The following is a 20,494-nucleotide window of genomic DNA, read 5'->3' as shown; positions in this document are numbered from 1 at the left end:
TGCCTTTAATCCCAGCACTCGGGAGGCAGAGGCAGTCGGATCTCTATGAGTTCGAGACCAGCCTGGTCTACAAGAGCTAGTTCCAGGACAGGCTCCAAAACCACAGAGAAACCCTGTCTCGAAAAAACAAAAAAAACAAAAAAACAAAAAACAAAAAAAAAAACAGAGAACAAAGACACACACACACACACACACACAAAACCCAGGAAAATGTTAGGAATCCTTTATTATTAAGAAAACCTATACAGATTACACAGTAATCTGCTCACGTGCCCAAGGTTTTTGTTGCTTTGTTTTTTGTATTTTTTGTTGTTGTTGTTGTTTATTTTTGCTTTTCTAGACAGGGTTTCTCTGTGTAGCCCTGGCTGTCCTGGAACTCGCTCTGTAGACCAGGCTGGCCTAGAACACAGAGACCCGCCTGTCTCTGCCTTCCGAGTGCCGGGGCTAAAGGCGCCCGCCATGTTCTCAGACTATGAGCACTAGCACTAATGTGAACTGCTCCTTTAGCATCATTTCCTCCAACAAACACTCATCACTCCCCAGTTTTAAAGCATAAACAGTTCTATTAAAACTATTATTATTATACTTTTGGTTGTGAGCCTAGTCTTTAACAACTGAGCTATCTTTCCAGCCTAGGATAACCCAAACAATTCTGTACATTGAAGAAACTTTTAGAGGCATCACAATCCCTGATGTCAAACTCTACTACAGAGCTACAGTACTGAAACCAGCCTGGTATTGGCATAAGAACAGACAGGCGGACCAATGGAACCAAATAGAAGACCTGGATATTAATCCATACACCTTCGAACACCTGATTTTTGACAAACACGCAAAGATATAATGGAAAAAAGAAAGCATATTTAACAAATGGTGTTGTCATAACTGTATATCAATGTGTAGAAGAGTGAAAATAGATCCATATCTATCACCATGCATAAACTCAAGTCCAAATGGATCAAAGACCTCAACATAAAACCAACAACACTGAACCTCGTAGAAGAAAAAGTGGGAAGTATACTTGAATGCATTGGAACAGGAGACCACTTCCTAAATATAACCCCAGCAGCACAGACACTGAGAGCAACAATTAATAAATGAGCCCTCCTGAAACTGAGAAGCTTCTGTAAAGCAAAGGACATGGTCAACAAGACAAAACAGCAGCCTACAGAGTGGGAAAAGATCTTTACCAAGCTCACATCGACAGAGAGCTGATCTCCAAAATATACAAAGAACTCAAAAAATTGGCCATCAAAAGAATAAATAATCCAATAAAAATGGGGTACAGACCTAAACAGAGAACTCTCAACAGAGGAATCTAAAATGGTTGAAAGTCATTTAAGGAAATGTTCAACATCTTTAGTCATCAGAGAAATGCAAATCAAAACAACTCTGAGATTCCATCTTACACCTATAAGAATGGCCAAGATCAAAAACACTGATGACAGCTTATGCTGCTGGAAAGGATGTGGGGTAAAGGGAACACTCTGCATTGCTGATGGGAGTGAAAACTGGTACAGTCACTTTAGATGTCAGTGTGACGATTTTTTCAGAAAATTAAGAAACAACCTACCTCAAGACCCAGCAATACCACTTTTGGGTATATATTCAAAGGATGCTCAATCATACCACAAGCACATGTGCTCAATTATGTTTATAAAAGCATTATTTGTCATAGCCAGAACCTGGAAACAATCTAAATGGCCCTCGGCCGAAGAATGGATAAAGAAGATGTGGCATATTTACACAATAGAGTATTACACAGAGAAAAAAAATTGACTTCTTGGAATTTGCAGGCAAATCGATAGATCTAGAAAACATACTGAGTGAAATAACCCAGACTCAGAAAGACAAATATCATATTGTACTCACTCATAAGTGGCTTATAGACATAAAGCAAAGAAAAATTAGCCTACAATTCACAATCCCAGAGAACCTAGACAACAAAGAGGACCCTAAAAGTGACATACATGGATCTAATCTACATGGGAAGTAAAAAAAAGACAAGATCTCCTGAGTAAATTGGGAGTGTGAGGATCATGGGAGAGGGTAGAAGGGGAGCAGGGAGAAAGTGAAGGGAGTGGAGAAAAATATATAGTCAATAAAAACAATTTAAAAAAAGCTTATGGACATAAAAAAAGGGTTGTTATTAAACTGACCTGAAATTTAAAGTATACTCGAGCTAAAATACTACAATATACTTAATCCATATTCATTAAACATTTATGCACACTATATACTCAATGCATAATGAAAACACTGTATGCATAATTTGCTGTATCGGATGATATAATACAATAAAGAAAAAGAAAACAAGCAAATAAATGGATTTCATGTATAGAAGAAAGTCTGGCAACACTCAGGCTGTTTCAGTAAATGACTTTGAGTCCACACTGATATTTCTGTCATATCTCATAAATCTGATACCATGAGGGCTAGGAGTCTGGGAAAACGAGTCTTAATTTGTACAACTCAAAATACGTTTATAGAAATAAGAACTGAGAAGCCCTTGTGACAGTCAAAGAGCATGGGTAAGAACAGGAACAACCTGTAGTCTCTAGAATACCTGATCTTTTATGGATGGGAGGGATCCTACCATATGCAGAGGCAGAAGAAAAGGAGATCCTTATACTATAGCGGGAAACTTAGGTTGATGGAGTCAAGGGGAAGACACCCTGGCTCAGCCCCACTTGACGTCTAAATAGTGCTGTGACCTTAAGCAAGTCATTTCACCCCTTCTCACCTCATGGGTTTATGTCTGAATGCCCTCCATTGATTAAAAATCAGTGCTTCACCAGGTAGTGGTGGTGCACATCTTTTATCCAAGCACTCAGGAGGTGAAGGAAGTTGTGAGTTCGAGGCCAGCCTGGTCTACAGAGTGAGTTCCAGGATGGCCAAGGTTACACAGAGAAACCCTGTCAGGAAACCCTCCCCGCCAAAAAAGAGTCTGCTTCCATGTTTCCTCAGGTCGGGAGTGTTGCCAGGAAGAAAAGAGCCCTTTCCCAACTCCTGCCGGGACCGAATTATCCCCAGACACTACTCCCAGTGCCATCATTGCTACGAGAATAAGAAGCTCTGTCATTTGCATCAGTTGATGCTGGGCTAAAGAAAGCGCCCTTGACTTTTTCTACAAAGCCACTTTGCTCTTCATTCATAACAAGAAACAGGACCAAAAGCAAGCCAACAGTAATTAAGAGAGGACGGTGCCTCATCTGTGGACCAAGCATCTTCCTGCCCATTCCTCAGCCCACCTGCGGCATTTCTCCTCAACTCCCGACACACCCAGATGTACACCCTCATTCATGGGATCCACTGTGGGAAGGGAAAGATTGTCCTGGCAGGTGCCACCCAGGGCACCCCCAGAGAAGACAACAGGGCAAGGAGGAAGCAGAGGGAGGCTATTCTGACATCCCCGATCCAACATCAACTTTATTAATGGTGCCTATTTATTTACTTATACACTTACTCAACCACTGTAAATTTCTTTTGCCAAGGGTCACTGGCAAGATCACTCTTGTGCAGGAAGTTATAATGGTGCATTGTCATCATCAGGGGTGCAAAAGAGAACTGGTGTTGACAAGTCTAAAGAGCCTTCCAAGAAATGCTGTGACCAGTAATAGCTAGCAAGAACATTGATGCAAAGGCTCGGTGGAGTGGAGGAAAGGTGTTTTTTGCTCATACAAGTGAATGTCTAACCAGACTTGAGAAACACAGGAAAACCCATGCTCCTTCTTATTCAACAAACAGTTGGTATCGTGATTACAAAACTGTGTAAGTCACATCTCTAGTCTGGAGGGGGAAGACATGAATCAACCAAAAAATCTGAACCCAAGATATCGCTGGAGTTACCGAAGTGTCTATGACTTAACTCGCCTTGGGCAATTCAAAGAAGGAGCATCAAAAATAGAAATGCAGACACTTCGGCTGCCGTCTCATTCCTCAATCACCCATAATACCCGACTCATCCTCCTTCTCCCTAAACAGAAAGGAAACCAATGCCTAATATCCCATCACTAAACTATTTGTTCTGGGCTTCATCTTCAAGAAGAAATTTCAATCTCTGTTTTAAAACCATTACCTGTAAATGACACCAGGTAGTTCTAGAGATGAAGTGTCAATGCCCTTGCCATTTTGATAACCCTGTTGTAGCAATTTAAGAAGCAGAGGGGGTGGTTAGGATCTCTCAATTTCTGGGGTTCCTGCAGGCCATTCAAAAGGCAGCAACCAAGCAATAGCTGTTGCACCTGCCATCATGGACCTGTGTTTGGACAGAAGAAAGACAGCCAAGGCCATGGAGCAGACTGATAACTACCACGTCCCGGGGAAGGGGGAGCATGATGAGAAGCTAAGCGGAGAGGTGCTTCCTGGCCTCACTTTTCCCAAAGGGATTGAATCTCACAATGTGCCAATATCGTGAATGGTATAGTAGTCATTGACCCCTTTCAACGGGTGCAAGTGAAGAGCAGCTCGATCAAGGAAGGGACAGAGGATCCTGCGATGGGCTGACGAGGAAGGGAGGCAGTGGAATGACCCAGCAGAGCTCACGAGTCGCTCTGGAATAAACACCGTCCACGGTCAGGCCCTAGTGTAAGGAAGCATACTGCCTTAAGGTTTAATTACCTCCAAAACAACTGGAATATACTCATGCTCAGCCCCTTGAGTAACAAGGATGATCAATAAGTTACCGAGACTCGAGACTTGTCCTTTCATAGGAAGCCATAAATTTTCACAGGCCATGTGGCCCTACGGTAAACCCAAACTAGCTTGTCTCCCCTGAAATGTCTTCTTTCTATTTGTCAAACACATTCCATCTTGCTCATTAGTGTTAGCCTTATTATAATCGGAAGGGACTTCACGAAGTTGAGCTGATAACAAGATAACCACTGTTAATGGTGCTCCCTTTGGTGAAAACAACACTCCATACAAAAACTACTTCAGGGCATGTTAGGAAATAATAACAAGCATCGTGGGCGCAGGGTTGGCACGTCAGTGCACATCCTGCTGATGGCAGAGGGGACAGAGATAGGAAACCAGTGTTTCCTCGATAACCTTTCCCGTGTTCAGACTGTGAGGTGTAATCAGATGGCCTCAACAAGGGACTGATGACCCAATAATGTTTCCTAGCAGGGCAATTAGCAATTACATGTGAGTGCGTCCTTTTTGGAGCAAGTACGGTTGTTTGCATCTCTGCACAAGTGATGCCAGCATTGAGAAACAAAGCTAAGTGCAGCTTTCAGAAGATAGAAGGCAGAGGAGAGGGTTCGTGAAGAAGGAGCGGCCTCCCTGAGTTCCCTCAGAGATCAATGGGCGCTCTCCTGGTCAGTGAGGTTGCCAGATAAAAGAGAGAGAGCAAACTAAATTTGGATCTTAGGTCAGTGGAAGAAAGGGTTTTCTCTTAGTGCCGACATGTCTGAAAATATTGCAGGTATATTTCCAAGATATATTTTTATATTGCTATATAAAGATAGCAGGTTTATTGCTAAATCAGGCAAACCCGATGGCCAGAGAGAGGAGGGCACGAGACATGCCAACCACCTCTCCTCTTTGTCATGAGCACTATCAATATTAGCACAGATTGACATTTAGAAGCACCCAGAGAATGAGGTCCACCCACAAGTACAAGCCTGTAATTGTAAATTCTTTGACATCAGGTAGTAAGTACACTGTATTCCTCCTCCTACAGGACCTGGGTCATGAGTCACATGAGCCAAACCCTTCAAATGAAGTTCTGGATAAATAAGGATACAAGATGAATGGCAGAAAAGGGAGAGGACTTGGGAGAGAGAGCTTAAAAATAACAAAGCTACTCATAGTGGGGGTGGGGGGAAAACCACAAAGAACTTCCCCATCTGTTAGAATCTTCTTCACCTATGGGAAGAAATGTCTTACCGCAGCAAGGCAGCTGCATGCAGCTGAAGTGTCCTGAGCAAGATGAACAAGTGCAAAGTACACCGAGCACCATATACACATAACTGAAGTAGATGAGCACCATATACACATAACTGAAGTAGATGAGCACCATATACACATAACTGAAGTAGATGAGCACCATATACACATAACTGAAGTAGATGAGCACCATATACACATAACTGAAGTAGATGAGCACCATATACACATAACTGAAGTAGATGAGCACCATATACACATAACTGAAGTAGATGAGCACCATATACACATAACTGAAGTAGATGAGCACCATATACACATAACTGAAGTAGATGAGCACCATATACACATAACTGAAGTAGATGAGCACCATATACACATAACTGAAGTAGATTAGCACTATATACATATAACATGAAGTATGTGAGCACCATAGTCCACAGAACTGGAGAGCTTGGAGAGGAAGATTTTAAGTTAGAGATCAACACTTATACAACCATTTATTTACTTCAAAAACTGATAATTAAAGAAGGCAAGGCCTTGCAAAAGCCCCAAATGATAGGCAGCCCTACTTGGAGCTGCTTGAACTAGACGTTTTAGGTGGAAATTAGAGGAGCTGTGTAAGAAAGCAGGGTCCCTCAGAGGTGCTTTGCACTTCATTGACACAGTGTGCACGTGTGATCCCAGATGTTTGTAGATATGCACAAACGTGTTTCTGGGTAAAAAGCTACAAGATCGGGCAAGGGGGTGGAGAAATTAAGAGAAAAAGATTACTGAGTCAAAGACAGTGCAGGTTTTGATCAGTGTCACCATCATTTTGTCCCCTATGACAATCAAATGATTAAAATCAATGTATAATCTTATATAAAAGAGCCCCCTTTCCTAATTTTGTTTTTGACAATCAGCCATGCAGAGAAACTGTATGTGAAATTAGAATTTCTATAGAGAGAGTACAGAGAGGAACATCTGCAATATTTCCTGCTTTCAAGAAGCCAGTCCATAAAAACCAACAGTTTAAAAAAACGTCATCCACAATTAGGTTTTGATGCAAACAAATGATTAAGAAGAAATCTTAAGCCAGAATTTCAATCACAATCTGCTATTGCTATGGAACTGTAGTTCCTTTCCATTTCAATAGAAAACTCATCAATTTCCTTTCCGTTTTTTTTTTTTAAATAAGAAAATAAGCTAGGGTGTTTTTAAGTCATACTATTTTACCTTTTTAAAGAAAATAATCCATTTGTTCAACCATAATCCAAAGATTATTTGTTCAAACAAAGTAAGCGCCATTGATGACAGACTACAATCATAGCATGGTCATAGCAACCTAGGTATGAGCTAGCTGGCTGAAATGGGTGACCTCCGACCCAAATGCCTTATGGGTGAGAAATAGGCAGAACAAAATACTTTCCAGATTCCAGAACCACCAGGTAAGAAGGAAAGAGAATGAAGAAAGTTTTTAAGTACTATATCTAATCTAAATCTGTATCTAAACTGTATAAAAAAGAAACTGCATGACAACAGAGAAACTAATGAAGAAAAAAAAATATTCCCAAATACACACCCCATCATGAGACTGCTAAGATACAGGTATACGAAAGGCAACCCAGAGATGAATATAAAAAAAGGAAAGGATAGGTGTAAAATATTAATTTCTAATGTCAACAGAAAACTGAGCCAACCTCATCCTGTATTTTCTAAAGCTATGCTAAGCTGACAAACTCAGCTCATCATCCTGTTTGAGATTCAGAAAAATTAAGAAAAAAGAAAGGAAAAAAGGAAGGAAGGAAGGAAGGAAGAAAATATCAAAATACAAAGCTTAATTTGTCAAGATTGGGAAAAGCTAAATTATGTTAATGCTAGTGAACTAGTCATCAGAAATCACAGTCATTTGGTTAATGACTAATTCAACAAAAATAAAAATTTGACTATAGGGTCAGGTACAAAAATCTATTTTTCCGAAGGATCATTATGCCTTTGATATGAGTTGAGTGATTTTTTTTTTCCCCAACTTGGGGTCTTACACATGTTTAGCAAACATCCTACAACTAAGCTACACCCTTCTTCAGAGCTGGGATGGGTCAGCTGGGAACCTATAGTAATGCTCTGCTCACTAAAAAAAAAAAAAAAAAAAAAAAAAAAAAAAAAAAAAAATGCCTGGAGGCAAAAGACTGGGGAAATCTAAGAGAGAACTCTCCTCCCACTGAAGATAAACAGGTATAAAAGCCCTTGAAAGAGTAGGCAAAACACCACGATCAATCTAGGGTGTTACAGATTTTTTTCACTTTGGGAGAAAAATCCTGAGGCACCAAGGCTGAGATGAGCCCACAGCGTTTATGGCCAGCGGTCCTTGTGGCTCTGTTCATCATGCCCGTCCAGTCTCTGAGCTGTGTTCACCTGGACAGTGCAACCTTGAAAAGTGTGAGACTTCTGGGAAGCGTCATCCAATCTCCCCTAAAATGTCTAAAAGATATCCAGGATTTTGCGTTCCCTAAAGAAATTCTTCCACACATCCAGCATGTGGAAAGGGACCTGAAGGAGGTCTTCTATCTTGCATCTATTCAGGCACTAAATATTTTCAGTCAGAATAGGTACTTCTTCCCTGTTTTAAGGGAGCGCCTAGAACACATCGGGATGGCACTTTTTGAGCAAATGTGGCGAGCCCAAGACTGCTTCATGGATGAGAACGAGGAGGACAGTAAGATAGAACGCCCCCTACCGATGCACCTCCAGAGGGTATACCTGGAACTGAACAAGTATTTCATCAAAATCAAGAAGTTCCTGTGGGTTAAGAAATACAGTCTGTGTGCCTGGAAGATCGTCGGAGCGGAAATGAGAAGATGTTTCATGATACTTTACAAGTTCAAAAAACTACTCAAAATACAATCGGGTATGTTTTCAGAATTGTAATTCCCTTTATAGTTTCCTGCTTGATCTTAAGCTCGCCTGTGCTGTGTGTGACGTGGCTGTGTCCTCTGTCAGACTGGCCCTCCAGGGAATGTTTGCTGTCTCTGAGGCCACCTTCACCTCTTTAAGAAGAGGCAACACTTAGCCATGTTAATCAGCACCTGGGTGACACCAGGAATTTTCTTAGAAAGTACTGAAGCCAGGTTGAAAGCAGCAGGGTTCCCTTTCCATCTCTCTCTTCCACTTTCCTTTGGCCATTTTCTATTGGCTTTCCTCTAAGTACCATCTCAGAAAGTTACCCAGACAGTAAGTTAGCAGATATTGAGCAGAGGAGGTTTGAAAAGGTGACCTTTCAACAAACCATCTCCTGGGCTACCAAGGTTTTTTATTCTATGAACGTTCACCACGTTAACAGCCTATACCCAATCTATAGACTCAAACCTTTCCTTTCTTATATCACCTGCTTTCTAGAGGGGAAAAAAAAATGTTGAGATCGTTTATCAGTTTGGTTTCTTTGAAATGACCCAGTTTAAAGAATGGTAAGTTGTTGTTCTAAAAGTATGGAAGGTCCATAGTGAAATTTGGAAGGTTGAATCAGTTGATCGTTAAGCTCCTCCTTACTGCTTGAGAGCCTGTGACTCCAACGCAGCACATACATCATGTCTGGAATATACTGTTTGGTTTCTATATTTAAAGATATAGGAAAGCAGATGTAGCTCAGTAGTAGGCTGTACTTGTCTAGCATGGAGAAGACGCTTTGATCGACTCATCAGAACTGCAGCAGGGGGTCAGGGGAAGGCCTAGAAAATGCTGGAGACATTAGTGACAGTTTCTCCTAGTGGGTGGTTTCCTTCACCCGTGCACCTAGAGTGAATATCTGGAGTCACATTATAGGAGACTTTTGCATTCATGTTCGATTTCCCTAGTTGTAAAGTTACTTGCTGTCAGTTAAGTAAATTAGCCATTTCAATAACACTTGGAACTTTGACCACTTTTACCTTTTTAAAGTTACTTTGTATCCAGATTGCCTGGACTATTTACTCTTCTGTTTTTACTTATCATCTGACTAAATTAATTTTCTCCTCCCCCCCCCCCGTCATATTTCAGATCATTCATCTTCAGGCGAGAATTTAAACAGAAAATGACTGCTCAGATGCACTCAGAAACGCTAGCTGTATGTTAAGGCTATTACCTGCATGTTGCTAAACTCTCCAGGCTCAAGACCTTTCAAGTGCAAAGTTCAAGACAGTATACTCAAGGAAAGCCCTTCGGTAAAACAAAAGACAAATTTCAGTGGAAAAGGGAGAAGAAATGTTAAATTAAAAACACAAAACAAGTGCCCGGTGGTGGTGACGCACGCCTTTAATCCCCGCACTCGGGAGGCAGAGGCAGGCGGATCTCTGTGTCTGAGGCTAGCCTGGTCTACAAGAGCTAGTTCCAGGACAGGCTCCAAAGCTACAAAAAAACCCGTCTCAAAAAAACAAAAAAACAAAAAAAAAAAACACCACAAAACAAAACAATTTGTGGATTATGGCATTTAGGTTACCAGCAAAAGAATCAGACAATAAAATGAGCAATACAATCTATTTGGTGTAACAGCTCATCAATTATACCACTTTAGACTGGGATGGTGGCAGTGGGGAGGGAGGCAGGACATGCAACTGCAAAGCAACACACAGACATAGTATTTCCCATTCGTTTCTCTGATGCCTTCGTCTGACCTCTATGAGGGCTCTACCGAGATGGCAGAAGCTACTGAAGTAAAATATAGCTGCTGCCCTGCCCTGGCCCTGGGTTTGCTCTATGCCAGGGAAGAGAGCTGGCTAAGTGGGGTGGGAATGCAGTTCATTGGCAGAGAACAGGCACAGCTGTGTGAGGCGCAACCCTTCAAGAAAAGAAGAGGAGGAGAGTCAGGACTGATTGTTTGACAGAGAGGGACAGAAAGAAGTTAGAGCCACACTCTTTTCACGGAGTACATGTTATCAAAGGAGATCAATTGCACCACAAAGTATAAGGGCACAAACAAACATAAAGAAATGTTAGCGGGCTCTCTAGAAGTTTGTCAACACTGCCAAGTCCGTTATCTGTACGCCTGATCCAGGGCAGGGGTCTCCTGACGCTCTCATAGGCGTCAGTTCATTTTTTATTTTTATTTATTGTTATGTTTTGGACAAAACTTAACTTTAAAAAAAAAGAAATGTTAGTGGACAATATAAAAAGGGTTTTTTCCCCTCACTTTTGATTTAAAAGGTGCTCAAGAAGGCAGAGATAAAATCTTTCTCCCCATCAACAGGTCAGAAATGGAAGACAATGCCAAGCCCGAGGGAAAGAAGAGTGTAGCTTCTTTTATACATTGCTGGGGAGAGGATAAACTGGCACGTGCTTACTATGAACAATATTGCAGTCCTCAACAGCCCAAGAAGTGCACCAGCCCTGCTATGTCTCCAGATACGGATTCCAAGGGAAGAATTAGATAACACTGATATTCACTGGAGCTTGACATACAGAGTTTTTAACTTTTCACCTGTGAATTTTCTGTTTTTCCTCCAGTAAGTTTTTGGAGAAGCCTTTTGGTTCTAAAACTAAAGAATTACTGAGTACACTTATTTTCCTGTATAATGAATGATTGGATTTTGCTTCTTGACAGAGTGGGGCCAAGTCCTGCCTTTAACTTTAATCATGCCTTCTGGTACTCCCGGAGCAGACAGAACCCAAGCAGGTCTTCGGCAGGTCCTGTTTCTTACTCTGCTGCTCCTGTTAAATTGCAGAGAAATTCACCTTGTGAGTCCCTACCTTTATAAAACGTTTAGAGAGTGTTTTGAGCACTTCAGAAAATTTGCTGGTTTTCTTTTCGGGCACCCATTGGCAAGATCTAGAAATCGCGGGGAAAGTTTCTCCCCACAGTCTCTTCTTGAGTTAACAATCTCTCAAAGAAAGTTAGAAAAGGGCAAACTAGACTTGCGCAGGGCCGAGAACTGAACCAGGACTGTGTGTTTGCGGCTCTGTGCAGAGCGCTTGTTTAACATGCTGAGGCCCCACTCTGAGCAAGGACGTAGAACAGGTTCAGAGGTCACAGGGGGCCCCATTTAAAACCTCCTTCCTCCTCTGAGTTGGAGGGGAGATAAGTCAAAACTTAGAAGCCAGAAAATCGCATCTCCTAGAAAGACTAAGGTTGAGAACCCCACAGGAAAAACTGGCAACGGGACAACTACAAGGCTGGCAAGAAGCGTGGTTCCTACAGGTGTGTACAAACAGACCTGCTCTCGCCGACCCTCGCGAAACCGTTCTGGTTCCTGCCGGCTTTGGAAGGCAACTTTGCTCTTGCCAAGATTTCCTTCCTTCCTTCCCTTTTAAAAAACTTTCTTTATATTTATTCTCTGTGTCTTTCACATCATGCGTCTCGATCCCATTCATCTCCCCGTCCCATCAACATTTCTTTTTTTTTTTTTTTTGGTTTTTTCGAGACAGGGTTTCTCTGTGGTTTTGGAGACTGTCCTGGAACTAGCTCTTGTAACATTTCTTAATAAATAATCCACAGTCGCTAACAGCACTATGTCTAAGCACCTACCTAATTAATTCCAGGGAAACTCGACTCCTAGAGTCTATCTAACAGGCGCCCCCTCTGGACAACCAGGGCCTACCCCAAACTACCTGCTCTCAGGCCAGACCAGGGCTCCGGCAGCCTTTGCCATCATTACTGCGCAGTCTGGCTTGCTTTCTCTACATCGCTGAGAGAAATCTGGGACTTAAACTTGGAGCCGTAGATGAAGTCAGGAGTCCACGAAAATTTCACAGCTAGTCGCGACACCACTATTTCCAGGCCGTATTTAGCCTTCCCAGTTTATCTCAGTTTCCACTCATCCGTGATCAAGGGCCTGCCCCTTGAGAATCCGCCACCCCTGAACTTTCCGTCCAGATGAGATGCCCTGCCCGCGCCCATCGCCCTGTTATGGGCCATCCACACGCGCTTAGCTAACCACTGGAAGTCCCTTGGACCCTCTCGCACATCTCCTGGCTTTCGAGAACTCTGCTTGACACCCGTCTGGGATTCGTTGGGGATAAGATCTAAGAAATGCGCCCTGGGCCACAAGCAGCCTCAGAGGCGGAGTTAGAAACAACTTTCCCTCCGCCCTCTAACCGCAAACCCCGGGTGGGGCGGCCTAGCCCAGTCCCGATCCCCCTACTTCCGCGGCGGGGATCCCTGACCCCGAGTCCGCGCAAAGGCCGGCGACGAAGGCCCGCGAGCGGTCAAAGGGGGTTTCCTCTCCGCTGCAGCCCCACCAGATGTTAGAGGCGCAACAATAGTGGAACCGTGGAGAAACAAAAGGCCATTCACCGGAAAGATGAGAATGGCTCTGTCGCCGCGTCTCTGCGAGGAAGGCTTACAGAGGGGTCTCAAAGGGGGTTGGGAGGGACCCCGGGTGGTCTAGCGCCTCTGCCACGCTTCAGGAGGCGGGAGCCATTCTTGACCACTAACCACTCAGCTCTGGGGGTCCATGCTGGGGAGGAGAAATCAAAGCAAAGTTTTAGTTTTCACCTTCTCTAGTGCAGGAAAGGGAGGGGCTGCGATTCCAGATGTTTGACAGTTGTTGGCCCAAAAGTTAAGCAAGATTTATTTGTTCTTAAAGACCCTCCCTTCACGAGGCATCAGTAGCCTGGGGACAACCCCAGACGGTGAACTGTAGCCCCACGCAGCCCCACGCTGCTCCGCGTCCCCCCGGCACAGATGCACTTTCGTAAAAAGTTTCTCTTCCCACCGCCTCAGGCCAACGCGCACTCTACCCGTATCTGGAATTCAGAAAGGGTTCGGGGTGAGATCTGTACCCGGAAAGGAGGTGGAGTGGGTGTTTTAAATCAAAGCCCAGGATCCCTGGTTAGGAATTGGACTCGTGTTCCAGCCCGGGAAGTGCGTACCCGGAGGCATAGAGAAGCCAAGGAGCCCGCACCGGTCTAAACCAGACTCCAACCCCGGAAGCTCGCGGACGGGGGTTGAGTACCCGCGTCAGCGCGGTTGATCCGCCTCAGGTGTGCCCCGCACCTCGGTCCTCCTGGGCACAATCCGGAGCGGCAAGCTGCGGGACTGAGCCGCCTGCCCGCTCTTGGAAGGGTTACTTACCGTGGGGTTTTAACCTTCAGCCGAGGGCCCTACTGTTTTCCTTCGCGCGGGTAGCTGCAGCTGGAGCGGGAGAAAAAGAGTGAGCTCCTCCGGCACGAGCAGCGACAGTTGGCAGATCCACGCGAGGGGTTTTCTGGCCAGCACGCGCGACTCCAGACGCAGCCGCCGCCGCTCCGCTGCGGCCCTCACATGCACCGAGCGCGCCGCGCAGCCCGCCGGGGCGCCACTGAAGTTCCTCGGCGCAGAGCGGAGTCCCCTGGCGGCCTCCTCTGGAAAGGCAGCTTCGTGGGCGCAAGAGGAGTCTTGCTGCCCTTTGGATCCTTTATCTCCACAAAGGCCCGAGACAATGTGCCATCTAAGTCTCTCTACTTTGATCCGCTGGCCAGCGTAGGTAGAAAGATGCCAGACTAGAAATGATGTTTTTCCTGGTTGGACTTTGTCAACTTGACACGAACCTAGGAAGAGAAAATCTTAATAGAGAAAAAAACCTCCATAAGATAGCTTATTGGTAAGTCTGTCCAACATTTTCTTGATTAAAGATTGACGATTGACGTGGAAGGGCCCAGCCCACTGTGGGTGGTGTCAATTTGAGGCAGGTAGTCCTGGGGTGTCTAACAAAGAAGGTAGAGCAAGCCGTGAGAGGCGAGCCAGAGCCGCGTTCCTCCATGGCTTCTGCTTCTGTTCCTGTTTCCAGGTAACTGCCTTGAGTTCCTGTTCTGACTTCCCTTTATGACGGAGTATGATCAGAACGCATAAGCCGCATACACTCTCTCCTCTCTAAGCTGCTTTTGGTCCTGCTTTTTCTTACATCAAAAGAATCCCTAAGTAAAGTCCACAAAAACTTTTTTGAAGGTGCCCAGAAAGGGCCAAAGGATTTAATATTCTCCAAAATGTTTTGACTGTTGTAAAATGACTTGGACTGCCTGACGCACCTTAGAAACTGCTTTAAATGGTTGAAAAAGAAATGCTTGGAAGTCATGCCTACCTCGCAAGGTGGTCGTTAAGAGTAAACCAGCTATTAAAATGTATTCTTAGTTCAGGACAGATGTCTTCAAACATGAGCTGACTTTCTGAGAAAAAATAAAGTGAATTTGTTTATATGCCTTTATTCTCTTATAAAACATCTTAATGCATACTGATTGGGTAGTATAAAATGACTAGATATTGTGTTCCATAATTTCTACTACACACACACACACACATATATATCATACATACATACACAACACACATATATATACATATTCCTATAAATGTGGAAATATGTGTATATACCATAGATATCATATATACACACATTTATTATATACACAGAATAGTTCCACCTCTCACTCTGACTAGCCTCTCCATCACAAACGTCTCTATCTGTCTGATGCTTTTCTAGGCTCACACAAATGTTTGGGAAGCTCCTGCCACGGGGCCTTAGTACTTGCTAAGCACTCTGCCTGGAATGGTCTTCTCAATTTCCCTGTCAAGTCAGGGCTCAAGAGATGACCTTTTCCCTCTGGTGCTTTACCTGGAGGGCTTCCATTCCCTACCCACACGCCCTGCCCCAGTTTTCTCCGTATAATGAATTGCCATTTGACACACTTTGTTCCCTCCTCATGTTAGTTTTCTATGGAGAAAATAAGCCAGAAACTTAAAGGCTAAAACCAGCAGGAGCAGGGTTGAGAGATGGTTTGGTAGTTAAGAGTACTTGCTACTCTTCCAGAGGACTGGAATTTGATTCCCAGCACCCACTACCAGCAGCTCACAATCACCCATAACTCCAGTTTCAGCAGATCAGACCCCACTCCCTTCTGACCCCACAGGCCCCTGCACGTGCACAGTGCACATAAACGCATGCAGGCACACATGCATGAACATTCATAATAAATCTTTAAAAAAATATATAATCTTGTATGATGAACATGGTCCAGCCAGGTTTCTCTCTTCATGGGAAGGTCAGCTGTTTAGCAAACTCAGTCCTATCTGCAACTGAATTCCCCTTTCCCATTGTAATGTGATATCGCCACAGGTTATTTTTTTTATTATTTATTTATTTGTTATGTATACAATAGTCTATCTGTGTGTATGCCTGCAAGCCAGAAGAGGGCACAAGACTTTATTACAGATGGTTGTGAGCCACCATGTGGCTGCTGGGAATTGAACTTAGGACCTTTGGAAGAGCAGGCAACGCTCTCAACCACTGAGCCATCTCTCCAGCCCCCTCGCCACAGGTTATAAACATGCACTATGGCCGGGTGGTAGTGGCGCATGCCTTTAATCCCAGCACTCAGGAGGCAGAGGCAGGCAGATCTCTGTGAGTTTGAGGCTAGCCTGGTCTACAAGAGCTGGTTCCAGGACAGGCTCAAAAGCCACAGAGAAACCCTGTCTCGAAAAAACAAAAACAAAAAAACAAACAAACAACAACAACAAAACAAAAAACAAAAACAAACCATACACTATGGAATTGGGGGGCACAATTGTGTCTATAAATACCAACTTACTTTTTTGCAGGAGAAAGGATGTAAACAGGGACTTTTGTCTGTCTTGTTCATAGCTATGTGCCTAGACTGTTTCATTTAGTGCACAGGTCCCTTCAATGGACTGAATTCTGTCTCCTCGAAAAGCATCTCCTGAAGACCCAGCTCTCAAGAGGAAGGGTTTAGAGATAAGGCTTTGAGGACTGAATGGGTCATGAGAATGGGCAAGGCTCTAATATTGGATTAGGGCAGAGGAAGGAAGACTAAGAGGAAGACTATGATGAACAGAAAGTGGTGGAGGAGCCGGGCGGTGGTGGCGCCTGCCTTTAATCCCAGCACTTGGGAGGCAGAGACAGGCGGATCTCTGTGAGTTCGAGACCAGCCTGGTCTACAAGAGCTAGTTCCAGGACAGGCTCCAAAACCACAGAGAAACTCTGTCGCGAAAAAACAAACAAACAAAACAAACAAACAAACAAACAAAAAGAAAGTGGTGGAGGAGCAAATAAGAGAGAGCAAGAGAGTGTTTTCTCCACCAAGCAAGGACATGCCAGGAAGGCAGCTATCTGCAAGCCATGAAGAGGCCCCTCACTAGGCAGCAGCCTTGCCGCCTTCCAGACCCCAGCCTCCAGAACGGCTATCTCAGGATGTTGTCTTCCACCATCTAGTCTATGGTGTTTTCATATGATAGCCCAAGCAGACCAACATAACACCCAATAAAAACTCGTTAAGTCAGCTTGACTGTAAACATCGCAGTATCTAATCTCTACCACACACCTGAAGTGTGGCAAGTATTTGTTAAGGACTTTACATGGAATGCCTCATTTAATTTTCACAAGCCATCTATATACTAGGTTCAGGTGAGTGAGCATAGATTTAAAAATGAAGGTAAGTTGCCTGAGGCCAAGATTTAGAAGGCAGCATAAACAGTCTTGGCAGTGTGGCTGAAGCAATGGCTGGAACCCATGGCAAGGGGCAGCCCTGGATCTTGTTCTAAAGGTGCTTATAATCTAGTAGGAATGACAAAGGAACACAGAAGCAGCTGAGCAAAGAAGACTATGATGGGGTTAGGCTAGCCAAGAAATGACCAACCAGAACTGTCTATGGAGCTTGGAGAAAGGGAATGGAACGGCATGGAAGGGATTGTGCAGATCTTAGGGGTGGGGCAGTTGAGTTGAGCTTGGAAATGGGAGTCATTGGTTGGAGTTAAACAGAGATGGAGAAAGGCAGAAAAGAAGTTGAACGATGCTTTGAGCCCAGTTGTTTGGAGAACTGGTCATGTAGCTAAGTAAAAAGGATTGGGATCCCAAATGACTGAAGACCAGAGGAATGGTCAAGAGGTTGGGAATGGTTAGTGGGGAAGGTCACCTGTAGTAACTGCTAAAATGTGATCTGAGGTGGTAACTCAAAAAATGAGAAGTACAAGAGCAACATCAACTTCTTGCTGGGTAAATATTGTCAAAAGACGTAACTGTCATTCTCAGGTTTTTTTTGTTTTTAGTTTTACATCTATGGGTGCATGTGGGTGTGTGTAGCACTCCTGGGACAGTTGGGATCCGTCATGTGGGTACTGAGGATTGAGCCTGGGTCCCCTGGAACAGCAGACAATATACTTTACCACTGAGCCATTACTCCAGCCTCTACTTCAGTCATTCTAAAAGGGTAGTTTTGGGCCCATAATTTGGGGTTTAGAGCACAATTTGATATACCTTGAATCAGTGCCTCTCAACCTTCCAAATATTGTGATACTTTAATATAGCTCCTCATGTTGTGGTGATCCTCAACCATAAAATTATTTTCATGCTACTTCATAACTGTAATTTTGCTACTGTTTGATTATAATGTAAATATCTGATATGTAGGATATTTGACATGTTACCTCTGTAAAAGGGTCATTCAACCCCCCAAAGGGATTTTGACCCACAGGTTGAGAACCACGACCTTAGATATATAAGGTCTGAAAAGAGCAACAGTTGGCAGAGACGGTAACTGACCTATTTCTGACCTTTGAACAAGTGTTGGTTAGTTTTTATTGTAAACTCGACACAGTTAACAGTCACCTGCAAAGAAATCTCAATATTATCTTGATCAGATTGACCTGTGGCTACGTCTATAAGAAACTGTCTTGACTGATGATTGATGTGGGGGACACTCTCCTCTGTGGGCGGCACTATGCCTAAGCAGGTGGGTTTGAGCTGTATAAGAAAGCTGGCCGAGCATGGATCCAGTAAATGAGATAGTAAACATTGTTCCTCCACGGCATCTTCTTTAGTTCCTGCTTGAATTCCTGCCTTGAGTTCCTTTGGTGATGGACTGCAGTCAGGAAGTGCAGGCTGAAATTACACCCTTTTTTCTCTAGGTTGATTTTGGTCATGGTATTTATCACAGCAACCGAAGACAAGTTAGCATAGCAAGCGTGAGTTCTATCGTTTCCTTTTCATGGAGAAAGAAACCAGGTGGGATGGTAAGTGACGTGCCCAACACGACGAGAAAGACTGGAACACTGCATCCAGCTCTTCTTCCCATGATTGCCCCATGTGTTGAGAACACAGATGCATATTTGTCTGAATTTGCAACATGGTCAGCCCTTGGGCTGCTTCAGAGTCCTTTCTAGGTTTGCATGGAATATAACTAAGGAATTTGATACAGGGAGAGGACCCATGAATCTTAACTGCAAGCTCTTCCAGGAGAAGGAGAAGGAATGTGCTCACCTCACCCGAAAGATTCCAGAGACACGAGGTGGTGTGGCCTTCAAGGGGAAGAGAGACCAGAGTTGTGTACTGAACCTGGCTGGATCTCTAGCTAACTGAAACCGCAAACTGTGATAATATTCTAGGTGGTTGTGTGGATTTAATGGCTGAGAACATGCTCAGCCATCGCCTGTCCCCTGATAGGTGCTCAAGAAATGTCACCAGCTCTTCTCAGCATAGGACTCACGCTTTCACATGTTCCAACACACGTTCCAGGCACACTGGACCAGAAGTTTCACCATCCTTTGGTGTCAGTTGTCTTCAACAACTGACAACAAAAAGAGAGCATCTTCAAGTCGTTTGGTGCAAGTTAAATAAATTTCCATTGCCTCAGCCCAGGTTATCTCGAACCTTTCCAGCTTGCACATTTTTAACAAGAGAAATGACACACTGGCCTTCAATGATGTGTGAGCAAAATCTGAGAAAGATTGTTACCAAACCACTGCCTTGCAGCTCCCCCCACCCCCCCAAAGAACAAAAAGTATTGGGAAAGGATCACCATGGCAACCTCCTAACAGTCAGATGACAGCAGAGCAAACGTAAAGAACACGCTTGCTTCATCACTGACTTGAGTGGACCTGCGGTCAAACTGCTTGAACAGCAGTTTTTATCATATATGTGTTTGCTTAGAATTTGATTACCCAGTGTTGAGAGCATACTAATTGTAATTGTTCTGGGTGATTAAGAACAAACAGCAAGGCTTCTCAAGAAGGTTTAGCTCAAGCAAAGAAAGCTCACAAATCTAGGTGATTGCCTAGTAAGTATTCAGCAGCAAGGCCACACTTATTCTTTCTCTTCTTTCGCTCCGTTTTCAAGACCCTTGACTAATCACGAGTCTCAAGAGATTAATCTGCCTGTTTCACGGAAGCATCTGTGAGGGCAGAATTTATGGTAATGAACTCTGGGTTACGGAAATAAGTGTGCATGGCTCCTCCTAAGCCCTGAAGTAATGGCAGTGCAAGCACCAGGTAACATATGCCTATTGTCATGGTCTGAAATGGCTTAAACGATTGATTTATATTACCTAATGCCTATTGTCTGCCAGCACAACTGTGAACATGTACCAATGACACCAGATGCCTACGGTCTGTGAGTGGGGTTTTCTGCATCACTGGGAGCCAGTAATCAAGGGAGTATCCTGTGTATCCCACACTATACCAACTCCTCTTCCATTGCCTCCCCCACTCACGGCTCCTGTCCATCCAGGCTTCTTAGCTATGACATAGGAGTATGGTGTGATTTTCTTTAAAAATTCCTCCCTTGGGGGCTGGAGAGATGGCTCAGAGGTTAAGAGCATTGCCTGCTCTTCCAAAGGTCCTGAGTTCGATTCCCAGCAACCACATGGTGGCTCACAGCCATCTGTAGTGGGG

The 20,494-nt window shown here is 44.0% G+C and overlaps 1 protein-coding gene across 1 annotated transcript in view; it reads right to left on the bottom strand.

Annotated features, from left to right (window-relative positions):
* The window catches only part of Mob3b (MOB kinase activator 3B), a 168,960-nt gene extending 154,732 nt beyond the window's left edge, over positions 1 to 14,228 (bottom strand). Inside the window, exon 1 of the mRNA XM_041667533.1 lies at positions 13,913 to 14,228. The gene's annotated coding sequence lies outside the window, so the exon portion shown is untranslated. The remainder of the gene's footprint in view (positions 1 to 13,912) is intronic.
* Between the last annotated feature and the right edge of the window lie 6,266 nt (positions 14,229 to 20,494).

This window comes from Microtus oregoni, unplaced genomic scaffold (assembly GCF_018167655.1).
Source record: "Microtus oregoni isolate MIOR12 unplaced genomic scaffold, Mior012 000017F_ref0000208, whole genome shotgun sequence".
Taxonomy (NCBI): domain Eukaryota; kingdom Metazoa; phylum Chordata; class Mammalia; order Rodentia; family Cricetidae; genus Microtus; species Microtus oregoni.
Note: the sequence above shows the minus strand (reverse complement) of the source record. Positions and strands in the feature narration are given on the sequence as shown.